Consider the following 16,763-nt stretch of genomic DNA (forward strand, 5'->3'; position numbering starts at 1 on the left):
TTAATTTCATATTTTTCTTTTTGTTCTTCCCAATCTTTCTCTCTTTTCTTTTTAGATCTACTTTCATATGCAAAAGAACCACCGTGAAACTCCTGGTTCCACGCAACTTCCGCAAATCCTTGCACCACCATTATCCGCACATCTTTCACTGCCACTGCCGCAACTCCTTCATGGCCTCTGTCCCAACTCCTTGCACCGCCACACCTCTTTCTTTGCATCCAGCCACCGCAACTCCTTGCACGACCACCGCTACGACTCAGTTTACCACTACCACTGTTGCATCATACACCACTAATTTTATTAAGTTTATTGCCAACAGGAGATCTATTCTTTCCTTTTGATATTTTTGTTATTGAATTTTTACATTTATTATGCAATGAAATATATGAAGATTTTTAATATTTGTTATAATTTAATTAAAATAATTGTTTTTTGTATAAATATTTTCAGCTGCCGGAAATTAATCAGAGGTGGATTACTCAAACATTCATCGGTATATTCAGATAATTTTCCGATGAAAATTTCCGACAATATATGTTATCGTAACTTACCGAGAATTTTCCAACAAATGGTGATTTTCTAGACCCAAACTCCGATGAAAGTAGGATTGTCGAAAAAATGACAGGAAACACTCGTTCCCGATAAACTTCTGTTTAATGTGGTTGTCGGGTATCACTTCTTTTTCTTGTAGTGAATGGGCTTTATTAAGCAAAACATAAAACCCAATTCTAATCGAAACCCACAAATATTGCTTACCAAATTAAATAAAACGATGTGTTTTAAAGACCGGGACGATGTTCAAAAAAAGGACCGGGACAAGTGGCGGCTCTAGTATGCACGAATTAGTGAGCTGGAATACTAGGTGGACACCTCGGAGAGAAGCAATCCCAACTTTATTTATAAACTAGGGCCAGCACGCCCTACGGGCGGAATGAATATTTGAAAATAATTTAAAATGTTTGAGTAAAATATATAATGTAAATTTTTATTAATTAAAAATATAAATATTAACTAAATTGTGTACATGATTTTTTTAAAGACTAAATAAACCATGCTATGTTGATAATTAGTTATGTATTTTTTTTTTGGGGTGGCATTACATCATTTCTTACTGAGTATTCATGTTGTTATACTCGAAGTTATTATCATATAATAACTTATGTGGTGCATTTTATATATATGTGTGTGTGTGTGTGTGTGTGAGAAGTTATTAATATTGTGTGAGTTGTGATTGAGATGTAAAAATAAATGGTAGGCTAAAAATCTTAAGGGTTTTTAATCTGTTTTTTATTTTTTCCGCTTTTGTTATGTTTTTAACTTTAAAAATGTTTATAAATTATAAAATGCTAAATTCCCACTGAAATTTTGTGATTGAAGTTTAAATATTTATAACAAAATACAAATGATTACAAAAACATACGGAAGATATATTTGCATTGGATTTTGAAGACTATATATATATATATATATCTTTTACAGTAAAACATATACCATATAAAACGAACTAATTATTTAAATTTTGATTTTAATAGTTGCATTGTATTTTTAATAACAATTATGGATTAATAAAAGGATATACTTTTTGAATTTTTATTAATATATAGTGCTTTCCAACAGAATATGCGAATGATTATATTTACTTAACAATATTATACATGTACAATTTAGTTATTTTTTTAACTATTACTATTATGTTTCTTCCTTTGTAATTATGATAGAATAATTTATGGTGTATGGATTTTATTTTATGCGGTTATGTCACCCGTTGTGTTGATTTATTCAAAATATATTTATATTTATTTTTTGTGTGAATAAGGTAGTACGATATATTCCATGGATATATTAAACCCTTGGAACACAGTAGATACATATTAGGGACTGTATTTAAAACCATTAATTTGACTTATGTGACATATATATAAAGCATATTCAAGAGTCTCAAAATATTAGCAAACAATTTTTTCGTGGAAGCTTAAAACTGTTGTATAACACATTAGCTATTGTTCCTGCGATGAAAGTGATGCAGTCAGTATTTAAAAAATCGGATCAGAGATAGCAGACGAACAGAGTTTCTGTATGACAAATACCTAAAATCTTTATTATAAAAGTTGCCAAATTTTGATCCAAGCAAATATGCACAACTTTTTTAGTACCCCTATTTTTTTTTTCTTTTAGAATATATTTTGTGGCCCTATGGTTTATATCATTCGAGCTTTGGTTAACCGGTTTATACGTTACATAAGCATCAGTAGTTTTTGGGTGCGTTCGATCCATATATGAAATTGACTATTCAATTATCTGGGCGTCATTTTGTTTTGGAAATAAATTATTAATATCTACTAATTAATTTATGCACCGAAGCAGCTATAATATCCAAACTTTTTACTAAATCGTTCAATGTGTATATTTTTCTTAAATGGAACTTTTTAAAAAAAAAGCTTATTGTCTACTTGTTTAGTGAATGTGTTACCATGATAACGAATAATAAATAACTGCAGTAAATGTTCCATTATACATAATGTTTTTAAGAGATCATGTGATATATAATATTTTTTTACATGATAACGAATAATATTCTTTTAGTACCTGTGTTTTTTAGAGATCATGTGATATATAATATTTTTTTACATTTTAAACGCCTTTAGTGGAACGGAGGATGACCATGATAGTGCTTCGCGTGCATGTCAAGTCAGCTAAGATGTGGACTATTCTAGTATTGAAATATAATCTCACCGTTAATGTCCCAAACACAAAGTGATTTGGCTGTTTAAATAGAAAATGGTAGTCTCTAAATTTGGTCGGTCATATTATAACATAAATTTATTTTCGTCTAAATTAAACCAATACGATTTAAACACCTGTATAAAAAAAATAACTTATACCCGAATGCAAATAAACTTTATAATATAAACTTGATTAAATATAGTTTGAAACAGACTTTAACTGCCCATATAATTGGGAATATCCAAAAAAGAAATAACCTAATACGTGAAATTAAACAAAGATGCATAAGCATTATTAAAATTAATATGTTGTATCATCATGTTTGATAGCGGTGGGGGAATACGTGAAATGACTAATCGATCTGTAAATTGAGTTTGTTATTGGGCTAAATTTTAAATTTAATTTGGGTTGGATGAGCTTTAATATTGTTTTACCATGTAATAGCCTTTGGGCTTTTCCATAAATGAAAAATGTTGACAAAAATAAAAGTTTTCTCTCCTCTTTTATCGTCTTCCTCCTTTCTCTTCTTCTCTGTTTATTTTGTTTCTCATCTCATTTCTTATGTTTCTTATCACTCTTCTGTCACAATCCGTTAAGCACAACCTTTGGCTTAATATATCTCTTTTCATCACATTTTTGTGTTGTTTATTAAGAAAAATGGACTGATGATTTTATTGGAAGAAAACTTTCATATTTATTATGGAGGATTAACATAAAGGAATGAACGAAGGGATTCATTGAATGTGAGATCGTGTGAGAAGTGAAGAATAGATATTAATGCGAATGTTAATGAAGATGCATGAACCAAGTTAATTTTCGTAACGGCGCCGGATTAAAGAAATATCTTCCCCAAAAACGATGGCTTCCAACTGGCATTGATCGGAATCGTTCGTCACCGGTGAAACTATTGGATTTCTATTGACATTTGATTGAACGGGAATTGTTGCACGGCGGCCACTTTCCCTAGGTTTCGTATACAGTTTTTTGAAGAAGATGTATTTGGGTCGTAGTAGACACATTAAACCCATTAAACTCAAGAATAAATGAAACATTAAGTTTTGATTGACCGTGATATGTGTTTCCACCACAGACTCCGACTTATATATATAGATAGATGTGGATGACCTAGGAGTGAATGAAACTCTTCTTTATATATATAAATATATAGATAGATAATAGATAATATGATATAGAATTAATATAAAATCATTTTACCATTTCGTAAATATTAAAACATATCAATTTTTTCTTACCCAAAAATAAGTAGTCCATTTATATTATTTTAATAACTAATTTCGGAATCTAATTATTAATGTACATGTATAATTTATAATTAACATAAGAATAAATAACAATTCAACTAGTTATTTACTTATCGTATTACTAATAACTTTACATGCGCTAAAATTCTGAAGACACAAAATAACATTCCATACTGTATATAATTAGTATATAATAACATTCAAAACAAATAATAATCCAGTGCTAATATCACAATATATTTTTTGTCAGCAATATCACAATATTATGTACAATAAACATACAGAATAAGTTTTTAAAAGTTAAAATAAATATGCGTTAAAATCTAGTAAATCTTATTTGGCTTTCATACCCTTTGTTTTCGGGTATGAGAGTTTGTCGTCGATGGCCGCCGAAAAATATAGATACCAACTGTAATGGCATGGTGTTGTGCTTCGACGGACAGCAGTCATCAAACCACCATTGTGAAAATCAAATCATATAGATTCTAAGAACCTATCATTAAATAAGTACTTTATTATTAGTAAATATGACACCAATTGATTATAAAACAAAAAAAAAATGAATCAATTGTAACTAACACTCTATTTTTACTACAAAAATCAAATATGTAAAAAAAAAATGGTAATTTGGATCATAGCAAAAGTTTAATTAAGTTTCATTATTTTGAAATTTAACTCACTATTCCATATGTATATTTTGGATATTAAAAATACAACCAATTTTGATTTTTAATCATAATTTATATTTTATAATATGTATGCGTTATTATCTACATTAAAGACAAATAAATTTGTCAAAACCCGGGTTACGCCCGGAAAAATCTCTAGTATATAATAGGAGAGTTTCTACTCTTCCCTAAGGATATCCACGTCAGCAATTCTCCATCTTATTGGGTCCCACAAAATTATTAAAATCGAATAATCAAATTTTCTATTAGCAACTTATCAAATTTGTGCAAAACAAATATCTCCAATCGACATTTCCATTTACTTTGATCTTTTTGTCTTCCCCAATTTCAAAAAAGAAACATATGTTCTCTTATTAATGGTACCCCCTTATTAATCGAATGCTTTAAATTAGGTCATGTACTTAACCCTTTCTTTCTTGGCTTTACAGTTATTCTTCTCCATTTCTCCTTTCTCCTCCTCTTCCAATCAACAAATGTTGTTACAACAGAGCATCGATTCTCAGATTGCTCACTTAGGATTGAATCAGCTCTAGGATGTCGTCAGCGTTTATACGAGGGGGCTTGACATCAATCCAAGCAACGTACCGATACAATCATGTTTGGCAGACAGTTTATTCTTTATGTATATTAGTTTTTTTTGTATATTAGTTTATAGAGCTATTTAGCTCAATAACCATAATCTGGATGGAAATTAGGTAATCGGATACAACTTTTACGTATTTAGGTAATTGGTCATAGGGAGCAGATGATATTACCTTTGTGTCCATAGCGAGTCACTGTTAGGTCTCAGGCTTTCTCAAAACCTGGTTTCCTAGAGGTATAGGGGAATCAGTTCGACAGCTATTATGTCAGAGAAGTGTCAGAGAATTTGGAATTTGAATATGTGGCTCTAATGTGATGCGTGTAAAGGACATTAGTATAATACGAAATATGCACTATTATGCAGAGGAGAGGTTTTGGATAACCATATTAAATTGGTAAAATAGGGAGGATATACTCAAAAGCCATTGAAAAACGAGTGTGGATTACATCACTTTTGAATCCTTATGATAAAATGTGTCTGCCGTGCCTGTTAAATTGACGTTTAGATGCTACCCAATGAAGAAGCTTGTGCGATTTTTTACAATTCGCTCAGAAAATCTGATCCTTTACAAAAAAAAAATCATTTTTTGAAATTGTATGCTCAGAATCACTTGTTTTGTTGAAATCTATCATATTTGGGTTAAGAATCATTGAAAAGGATCAAGAATCGTAGAAAAACAGAGGTGAAATACAGAAATTAGGGTTTCTTGTTCGACATATGCGAGGAAGAAGATGAGGACTTTCTGGTAATTCTGCTTCCATTAAAGAAAAAAACAAGAAAAACGACGTATAGTAAGTTCGACCCCGCGTCATGTTATTGTATCACACGAACCAGAACCGCTGGACCTCATTTACATATAAATATAGCCGAATATATATATCATATATGTGAATCAAGATATGTTAAACCAAATATTCATTTATGGAAAAAATTAGCGGGAATACTTAATCGAATCATATGAAAAAATAAACCGGATAATTTTACTCTGTGAAAAAAAACCCGGATAATTTGAAAAATAAACTGAATAATTCAGTGATAATCCAGATTATAAAAGTAATAGCCTGAAAATAATTTATATATCCGTAAAATGAACACATATGAATCGGATATAATATTATAGAGCCGACCGAGTTAAGTTATTACAAGAGATGAGATAATATGAACTTGTGAGTCTTAACTGAATTTTACAAAAGGTAATCTAGATAAAACATGTAATACCGGCAAGATACTATGGATTATGACGAGACTAGCCAAAAGATGGTTTATGTATCTATATGATAATATATATTAAAACCGGTTAATACATAGATAATCCATATTATGGCAATAATAGCCAGAAAATAGTTTAGATATATGGAATGTTAATATGTATTAAACCGGATAACGCATTATAACTTTGAGTTAATTTAATATAAAAGCTAATGTAGTATATACTTGTGAATCTTAACCCAATATCTACTATATTAAAAGAGAAGTCATGACTTCTTTCATGTGTGATATTTTAAAATGGACCCTCGTAGGAAGTCATTAAATTAAAACATATCATTTAAAACATAGCATTAACCGTGAAGCATCTATCTATTATACTAAATAATATTCCTTTCCATTAACAACCGAACTGTATTTAAGAAAATCACTAACCATTAGTTAAAACCAACCAAATCAGTTCCCTTTAATAGTGGAAACGATTTACCACCCTTCAGTTTCGGTTTTATTTTTATTCTTTTGTTCTTCGGTTCTTTAGTTATAAAGATTTATGATCATTTATCAGAGAGACACGTAAGCGTTATTGAGAAAATTTGATTTTTTTTCTATTTTTCGGTTTGGTTTGGGTAACAAAGTTAGGAACCTGCTAATATCTAAGATAATTTTGGATCTCATTATTTACAGTTCGATTATGTTTCTTTGGTTAATTCGGGTTAAAAGTCAGAAATTACATTTTCAAATAAAATTTTAGAATATTTCGAGTTTATGGAAAAAATTGAATAATTTAGACAATTTTTAAATTTCTAGAAAATAAAGAATTCAGGTAATTTGTTTTTAAGGTACTTTGGTTTGTAAATATTAATTTTAAATTATTTGATTATTTTAAAACTAGATATAGTTAATTTTTATAAATACATAACTTTTTATAAAACAAGATTTCAACGTTAATAAAAAAATTGAAATCAAACATCCGCGCGGTTCGAGATCTAGTTACAAAGTTAATTCGGAAATACTATGAATTGAAGCACAAGCATTTTTTAAAGATACGCTACCTTCCCAAACAACATTCACTTTGAAACTCGAAAAGACATGGAAGAATCAAAAACATTTTCAAGCTCCCCCCCCCCCCGCAACCCAACCTTAAAGACGCGCTAGCTTCCCAAACAACATTCACATTGTAACTCGAACTTAAAGACATGGAAGAATCAAAAACATTTTCAAGCTCCCCCTCCATCTAGGCTTGCTCTGAACCTCTCGGGAATCCGACGTGACCCCCCGACCTGCTCGGATCATCTTCTTGCTGTGTTGGGTAAAATACCAGCTCGTCGACAGGATTAGAAAGATCATTGTTGGCAAGCCCAAAAACATAGACAGTAAAAACTATGCAAGTTTGGCTGACTGGGCAGCAAGTAGAAACTGAGTGATCTCCATCGCCATTATTGCCTCTGCAGAATAATGACAAACAATAGTATCTGCCACAAAACAACAACGAAAAGTCAATATCTAATGAACAAAGTCTCATAAATCCACATACTGAAATCAAGTAGAAGAAACAAGGGCAAGCTTAGAGACTTTGAACATTAAGCTGATACTATAAAAATTTAGCCTTTCACATAGGACCAAAGTTGGCTTATTCCCCTTTAATCCTAAAGCATCAGAAGAAATCAAAGAGCGAAGCAGCAGAATCACTGCGAGCGACTAACTAAAGACCCTAACAACTAGTGACCCGAAATCTAAAGAAAAAAGAAAAGATCTATTCACAGATACAAATCTGAGATTTCAGTACACCTCAGCAATATATTTACATGGAAATTAAGGGATTTCGCTTGCGTAATCGGTGAAAGAAAATGAAAGGTTTGGGCAGATGCTGTAACACAAGATCAATGCAGAGATTTTTCCAACCCCTGAAAGAGAGATAAATAATTACAAGAAAAAGGAGATGCCTAAATAAAGCATCGTACTCAACAATCTTGTCTTCTTCAGAGACTTTGGTAGGAGCAATTAGTATGTGCTGAGCATCAATGGAAGCTATCTTTTTCAGATTGCCAGTCACCATGGATGATGATTGTTTCTCTCCTTTTAGATTGACACAATATGTTAAAATCAAAGAGAATATAGACTTATAAAATCAGGAATAATAGTCCAGAAAAAAAAGAATCAGGAAGGACTGAAGAAAAAAGCAGGAAGAAGAAAGAGTGAGGAAGTGAGAGAACCAGAGAGAAAGAGAGATGGGGTAGCTACAAATGTCAGCGTAGACTTTAGCAAACCTACGTGTCATAGATAGGTGCAGAGATAGGTGCATGACTAAAGATAGGGGCAACGTTGGGATTATGAATTAGAAACAGTGGCTTCTCCATATGTTTAATAAAATGAGAAAAAAAAAGGGGGAAAACTCAAAGAAAAATTATGCGCTCAGATGAGTGGTAATGTAAATTACACCAAAGTAAAAATAAAATGAAAAAATCATTATACAAATTCGAATAAAGTGGAACTACAAATAAGTAAAAATTGAATTATTAATTCTGAAATTTCAAAAATAAACCAAAAAAAACCTTTATCTCCAAAACATGTCATTTAGTTTATGAACACTTAGTCAAACACTAAAAAATCTTGAACAATTGTTAACCAAACCCTTTTAACATTCTAATTAATTTTTTGTTAATTAATATTTTAACGGTTGTTAAATCAGAAAACGACATTATTTTAATAAAACGGAAAATCCTAATCTAAACATGAAAAAGTCCCAATTCATCTTCTTAAATGCCTAATTTTTCATCTCTTTCAAGCCCTCCTTGCTCGTGCCATCTCTCACCATGGCTCTTACCAACGTATCTCCTTACTATCTTTCTCTGGCCTCAAACCCACAACATTGGATGGGCGTATGAACTCATACAATATCCATGGATGAAGTTTAAGCCATGAGAGAGATCGAAAGCTCATTGTTGTAATGATATAGGCTATGGTGTTTTGGATGCTTTGTCTTTGTGTTATGGTAATGAATTTTAAGATCGGTTGCGTTGATTTTTCGGTAATGTTTGGTAATGAGCTCGACAGATGTTTGTGAAGATAGAGATGAAAAATTAGGGATTTAAGAAAATAAAAGGGGAATTTTCGTGTTTAGATTATATTTTTCATTTTATCAAAGCGACTTCGATTAGTGATTTAACGTCTGTTAAATATTAATTAACTGAAGATTAATTAGAGTGTTAAAAGGGCTTGGTCAATGATTGTTCAAGATTTTTTCGTGTTTATCTAAGAGTTCAGGAACTAAATGGCATGCTGAGTTCAAGGTTTTTTTTACTTATTTTTGAAAGTTCAGATTTAAAAAGTCAATTTTCCCAAATAAGTAATGATAGGAAGAAGAACAATAGTTTATAGAAAACGTGAATATACACAAATCAAAACACCTAACGTAAAGACACAAAGAAAAAAACAAAAAAAATATAAATGTAAATCATTAATAAAACGGAAAATTCAAGAATAGTAGACAATACCCATAAGGATTAAGCAACACAACTGAATCCGCGCGCAAGCGTGTAAGTAAATCAGTGACCACAGCAAAACGTAAACTTCACAAATACAGTATTTCACTTGCACACATTGAGACAGAGCAACAACTCCGTCGACCCTCGATTGCCTGGAGGCTCCGCCCCTAGTATGTAATAGTAAGAGAGATGAATGAAACAAACGAGCGTCGTCTCTCTCCAATGGGACTCTGCAATTGTCTTCAGAAAACATTAAGCCAGCTGTCTTCTTTTCATTCGCACAATTCCACTTTAGACTTTTTTAATTTTATTATTCAGTTTTATTATTGTAAAATATTAATATATTTACGTTTAGAAACTCAAGTTAAGAAATTTGCTACTATTGATGTTTTAAGATCTTTACCCTATCATATAAAGGTTTCAGGTGCATGAACAATTTTACTGACAAAATTATTTCGTTTTCTATCATGTACTTTTTGACAGTCGATTAAAACTTGTTAGAAGTTTTGAAAAAGGATATTGTTTGAGAGAACTATATAAATTTGTAAGAATAAGAAATAAACTAAAATTCTATAGAATGATGTATATAAACTGGCAGGTATAAAATTATGTTGTTTTGTTATGCAGATTTGAATCCTAACCCATGTTCTAAATGGAGGGTGAAATTAAAATACTTTTATAATATGACTTTTAAAAAGATTGACAACTATATTATAACATAGACCTTACCAAGCTAGACACTAGTATCAGGCTAATCGTGAGGCTATTGTTCCATCAATTCTACTTGTGGTGGATTTTGGAGGATGATTGAGTTAAGATTCTACTTCAGAGGAAAATCGCTTGTAAATGTTGAAATCATTGTCTTCTATTAAGGGTATGGTTTCTCCTCCTCTTTGTGACTTTTTAATAATATTATGCATTTTTCAATTGAAAGGTTTTTTTTTATCTATATTATTAAAAAACAGTACAAAAATAAAATATCCCTTAATTTTTTAACTTATTTACAATAGTATGCCATTGAAATTATTAGTTAACTTACGTTTTAGGATTCTTTGTTTTTTCTATTTAATTAATGTTTTTCCAAATCAAAATCTAACTAAAAAAAATAGTAGAGACAATTAATAAAACTAAATTTTAGTATTTTGTTTTTTTCCCACTTTATTATATTTATATATATATGTGTGTTGACTATTGTTCGAGGGAACTGTGTAATTGTTTGAGAGAACTATGTAAATTTGTAATTGCGATTAGTGAATTTTAGACAAGATTAAATAATTATGGAATAAAAATAAAATTGTAAATGTTGTAATATAAAAAAATAAATAAGTACTTATGATAATTGTGATTAGTGAATTTTATCCTAACTATCTAATCCACATTGAAGCAATTGGGTTAGCTGAGCTGGAGTTAGAGATATCAAATTGGCTGTCCATGTCTAATGGGCATGTCTAAATGGACAAACTAATTTATTGGACATTATTTTTTTTTAAGCCCAAATTGGACCAAGTCCAAACTGTCCAGACCAAATTGGACTATTCCAAATGGACATTCCGCGAGGCCCAATTAGAAAAAACAGTGTTAAAATACAAAAATTTATATGCAACATAACTTCATTACGTTTCGCGGAGTTCAAAAACATAGATAAAGTTCATACATCATCCAAAGGCCTAAATAAGGTTCATACATACATAGATTAGGTTCATACATTATTCAAACTCCAAAGCATAGATTAGGTTCATACATACATTAGATTAGGTTCATACATACATAATTAAACTTCAGTATTTCCTTATACATCTTTTGATTCAGCTCACTCCATCAGCATGAGATTAACATGCACAAGAGACCCCAACCTTATTACCATTAAGCAAACAACATAACCTAAGTGATAGCCATTAAGCAATGAACCATGTTAAGTCAAGAAACAACAGAACCAAACCCATCACTATAAGCAAACAACAGAACATAAGTGATAACCATCAAGCAATGAACCATGTTAAGCAATGAAACATTGAAATCCTATCATTCATTTTCCTCTCCTAATGATTCTAGAATTTCTAAGTGATTATACCTTTAATTGTGTCGGGTCTTCTTCTTCCTTCCATTTCCTTCTGCTTCCTCATTGGCATCTTCCTGATCTTCCTCATCTAAATCGCGTCCAGCTATCAAAAACAAGAAGTTCAATCAATAATTTTCACATATAAAAGCTCAATTATAAATTCAACAAACTCACCAATCACTTCAAAACCACGAAGCCAGTTTCTAGCACAAATCAAAGCTTGGACATTTGATGGAAGAAGGCGGCTCATGTACTTGCTAAGAACCCGACTTCCCACACTGAAGGATGACTCAGACGACACTGTTGTTATTGGGACGCAGAGAATATCACAGGCCATTCGAGACAGCTCCTTAAACCTGTTTGCATTGTCCCTCCAATACTTAAGGACATCTAACTTTTTATTTGCAACCATATCAAGCACAGGTTCACTCAGATACAAATCCAAAGCAGATTCCCTTGTTCCTGCTTGTTGAGAGAAGAACTCATAGAAGCCCTACAAAGAAAGAGATTATTAAATCATCTGTTTCTGGTAGATAACTTAAATACACATCTAAAGCATCAGTTTTAAATAACTTACACCATAACCAGCAGGTAGAGCATCTGCTTCTACTTCTTGTGAACTCTGTGCACTAGTATTCTTCTTGTAATCTCCATAGAGCTTCAACATCCTTTTGCGTATGTAATCCGTTCTGGATTTACAAGTTGCTAGATCTGAACTGTGGTAGCAGTACTCCAAAACCTTGAACTTTAGCCTAGGATCTAACACTGCTTCAATGGCTAGAATGTCGCTGTACTCTTCCCAGTACTTAACAAATTTCAACCTCATGGAAGCCACCATATCAGCAATCACCGTATCTTCATGGAACTCATTTGATCCCAACCAACTTTGAATTTTCCATACTTCCATGAAGTACAGATTCTCTGTAGTGTAAGAAGAGCCGGGAATGAGCTTTGTCATCTCATCAAACGGCTGTAACAAACCACAAATCAGCCCAGCTCTTAACCACTCAGACTCTGTAGGTAGCTCTTGTAACTTGTCTCGATTTCTGCAAGATTCTTAAATGCCTCTTTGTAGTGAAGAGCCCTAGACAACATCAGATAGGTTGAGTTCCACCGCGTAGTAACATCCAAAACTAACCCCTTTCTTAACAATCCCAAGAGTCTCCGCGCAGCCTTGAAACAACAGCTCTCTAAACTCACTGACCTTGACATACTTAACGCTGTCCCTGATCTTCTCCAAGGCCTCACTTATCACAGCTAATCCATCTTGGACAATGAGGTTCAGAATATGAGCAGCACACCTTATGTGAAAAAACTCTCCACTACAAACTAAATCCTTTCTAAGATGCCTCTTGAGAACTCCTTGCATGATGTCATTGGAGGAAGCATTATCAACGGTAATTGTGAAGACCTTCTTATGCAAACCCTCTTTAATCAGGTCCAATAGTTTCATTGCAATGGCCGGACCAGAATGGGGTGGAGGGAAAGCGCAAAAGGAGAGGATCTTCGCTCTACGGTTCCATTCAACATCGACCTAGTGGGCAGTAAGACAGAGATAGCCTTCGATTGTGATTGCTCTCCATAGATCCGTAGTTAGACAGATCCTACTCGGAACTTCTCTCAACACCTGCATGAGCTTATTTTCTCCCTCTCAAAGATCTTAAGAACATCTAAAACCGCCGTGTTCCTACACCAGAACTCTATGGTCGGGTTGGCATAATGCAATGCTTTTCGAACTCTTCTGTACTCCACAAAGGCGTAAGGTAGATCATGTTCCACAATAGCCACATCAATCATTTCTCTAAACACCAACTGATCGATCTTCTTAGGACATGTACTATTAGGGGTTTTAGAGCAGGTTTTTGAGTGGCGAAGCAGAGTATTGGTTCCACTTTTACGTAAGTCTATGATGTAGAAGTGGTTACAGTAGTTGCAGACGCATTTAAATTTTCCATGAGGCATCCTATCTCCTTCTATAGTAAAGTAGTTCCAGCACTTAGAGTGTCTACGTTTGTGTTTACCTTTCACCTCGGCTGTACTCATCAGAGACTCGTCCACCACAGGATTGTTCTCGTCCATTTCCTGTTCTGAATCCCCATTGTCACTCACGTAGTCATCATCATTGCTCAAACTAAATATATCCATCTGAAAGCAATCAAAGAAAAACATCAGAGAAACCCATCAGTTAAAGCCACAAACACAATCTCGCAAAACAAGCAAACAAACCCATCTCGCAAAGCCAAGCAATCATTAGAAACATCAGAGAAACCCATATACATCTCGCAAACCATAAACAAGTAAACCCACCAGATTATAACTATCATCTTTAAAATTTACTAGAACTCATCAAACTCAAAGCAATATCGCAAACAGTCAAACGAGCCATGAACCAGAAACCCATCTCGAAGTCTAAACGAGCCATGAACCAGAAACTAGAAGTCTAGAACCACAAACAATCAAAGCAATGAATCAGATACACAAACCCATCAAGCTTACAAGATACCAAACTAGAAAAAATCATCTATAGAGTTGAGCAGTAAGACATAAACAAGCTAAGAAAGAAATGAGAAATGAGCCATGAACCAGAAACCCATCTCGCAAACAAACCCATCTAAATTTTACTAGAAACGAGCCATTTTATTAACCATTAAGCTTACAAACAAACGATAATCAATCATTAACCATTAACCCATCGAAGAACCCTAAGGCTTAGGACCCATCAACGAAACAGAACAACGAACGGAGTAAAACCCATCAACGAAACAGAACAATGAACGAAATCGAAGAACCCTAAACGCAAGCCGAAGATACATAGAATCAAAGACAAGTGTACATGCAAACCCTTTTCAGAAGTTGATGGATCTAGAGTTGAGAGAGGCGGATCGAGATTCGAGAGAGGCGGATCGAGAGTCGAGAGAGGCGGATCGAGAGTCGAGAGAGGCGGATCGAGAGCAGAGAGAGGCGGATCGAGAGCCGAGAGAGGCGGATCGTCGCCGAGTTTGCTGAGTTGAGAGAGACGGCTTGAGAGAGAATCGAGAGAGACGGTTTGAGAGAGAGAATCGCGACTCTGATTTTTTTTCCCAAATGAAAACCCTAGTTTTTTTTATCATTGGGCCGTCCATATCCAAATGGTTAAGCCCATCGGATTTGAGATTTATTGGACTTCGACCCAATTAGACAGCTTTATTTATTGGTCTAATTTGGTTAGTCCAAATGGGTTTGGACATGGTTCGCCATTGGATATGACGCCCATTTGACATCTCTAGCTGGAGTGGCTATCGAACTTTGTGGAGGTCCAAAAGCTCCAGCTAATATCCGGTTACAAGACCCGACCCGACCTGATTCGATATTAACCAGGAAATCTGGATAGCAATTAGCAACAGTCTGATTTTCACTACTGACGTCTCTGTACCGGCCAAAGCGAGGAGCAAACGCTTACGCGCCGACCCATGCAATTGGGCCTCAAGTGGGCTTCTCATGGAAGCAGTTTACGACAACCCGTTCACCGGAGAAACCGTTCTCTCCAACCACCACCTTTCCCCGCCAATCTCGCCGACATCCATCGCTCATCTCGTAAAAAAAGCAAACAATCGACGGACTCCGTCGGAAGAAGGGTACATCTCTGGTATCCGGTACCGGAGAGGAACGGTGGTGTCTCCACTGCGCCATATACAAGACGCCGCAGTGGTGGACTGGCCCAATGGGCCCGAAGACATCAGGTATAAATCGGGACGTTTGGTGCCGGAGTACCGGCCGGTGGCGAGTCCGACATTCCGGCGAAACATGTATGCATGAGTTCATACATCACCAACATGGTACGGACACTGCCACATACATCAAGATCATGGTACAGACACTGCCTTGATTTTAGAGGCTTCATCGGACGGTGATGATTACTCAATCCAACAATAACGTGGGCTCAGATTTCAGACAGCTTATCGGATTAGTTCTTGTTTTCAATAATTAGGGATAATCTTCTTAGATCAAATTTTGCTAAATTAGTTATGTTGATGACAATTTACTCTCGTTTTGTCTCTTTTTTTCATCACGTGAAATGAATTTCTTAAAAGTTTCTCCGCTTGTTGAAAATTAAATTTTTTGTCATATAGTTTACGTTGATCTCGTTATCATGGATTTTAATGTTAGATATACAAAATGTAAATTTATAATATTGCATATGCTTATACTTTACCATTATATAAAAGGAAGTACTCATAAACTCTATCCTACTGGCTCTCCCTACTTATGTGATGTCAACACTACTCCTTCCATTAGAGATCTGTGAAAACTTAGTTAGTGCCATTGCACAGTTCTGGTGGAGCTCGAATCTTCCCGAAAGGGGTATACATTGGGTTAAATGGAAAAATTTATGTAAACCAAGAGAGGAAGGAGGAATTGTATTCAGATTGATCCATGAATTCAACCTAGCCCTACTAGGCAAACAATTATGGCGCTTGGTACAAAACCCAAATTCTTGGGTATCTAGAGTCGTGAGAGGAAAATACTTCAGATGTAGCACGCCTTTGCAGCTTAACACGGTAGATAGACCCTCATATGGATGGAGAAGTATAATGGCAGCAAAACCATTGATGCTGTTGGGGATCAGACAGAAGGTCACTCCGGGAATGAGATTAGAGCTTGGGAAGACAATTGGATACCAACAATACCTGCAAGACCAGCTAGACCAATAGCACCGGTAGTACATCCAATGATATCAGCTCATCACTTTATGATAGGGGAGCCAAAAACATGGAA

At 34.0% G+C, this 16,763-nt stretch overlaps 1 long non-coding RNA gene and 1 pseudogene across 1 annotated transcript; one reads left to right on the top strand and one right to left on the bottom strand.

Annotated features, from left to right (window-relative positions):
• Nucleotides 1-7,408: 7,408 nt before the first annotated feature.
• LOC125581882 lies at nt 7,409-13,678 on the bottom strand. The gene is made up of 2 exons (XR_007319643.1): nt 8,270-13,678; nt 7,409-7,936 (listed from the first exon to the last, which is right to left on the bottom strand). It is a non-coding gene; the product is annotated as an uncharacterized LOC125581882 (long non-coding RNA).
• Nucleotides 13,679-15,136: 1,458 nt separating this feature from the next.
• LOC106414953 lies at nt 15,137-15,803 on the top strand (annotated as a pseudogene).
• The last annotated feature ends 960 nt before the right edge of the window (nt 15,804-16,763 follow it).

This window comes from Brassica napus, chromosome C2, assembly GCF_020379485.1.
Source record: "Brassica napus cultivar Da-Ae chromosome C2, Da-Ae, whole genome shotgun sequence".
NCBI lineage: Eukaryota > Viridiplantae > Streptophyta > Magnoliopsida > Brassicales > Brassicaceae > Brassica > Brassica napus.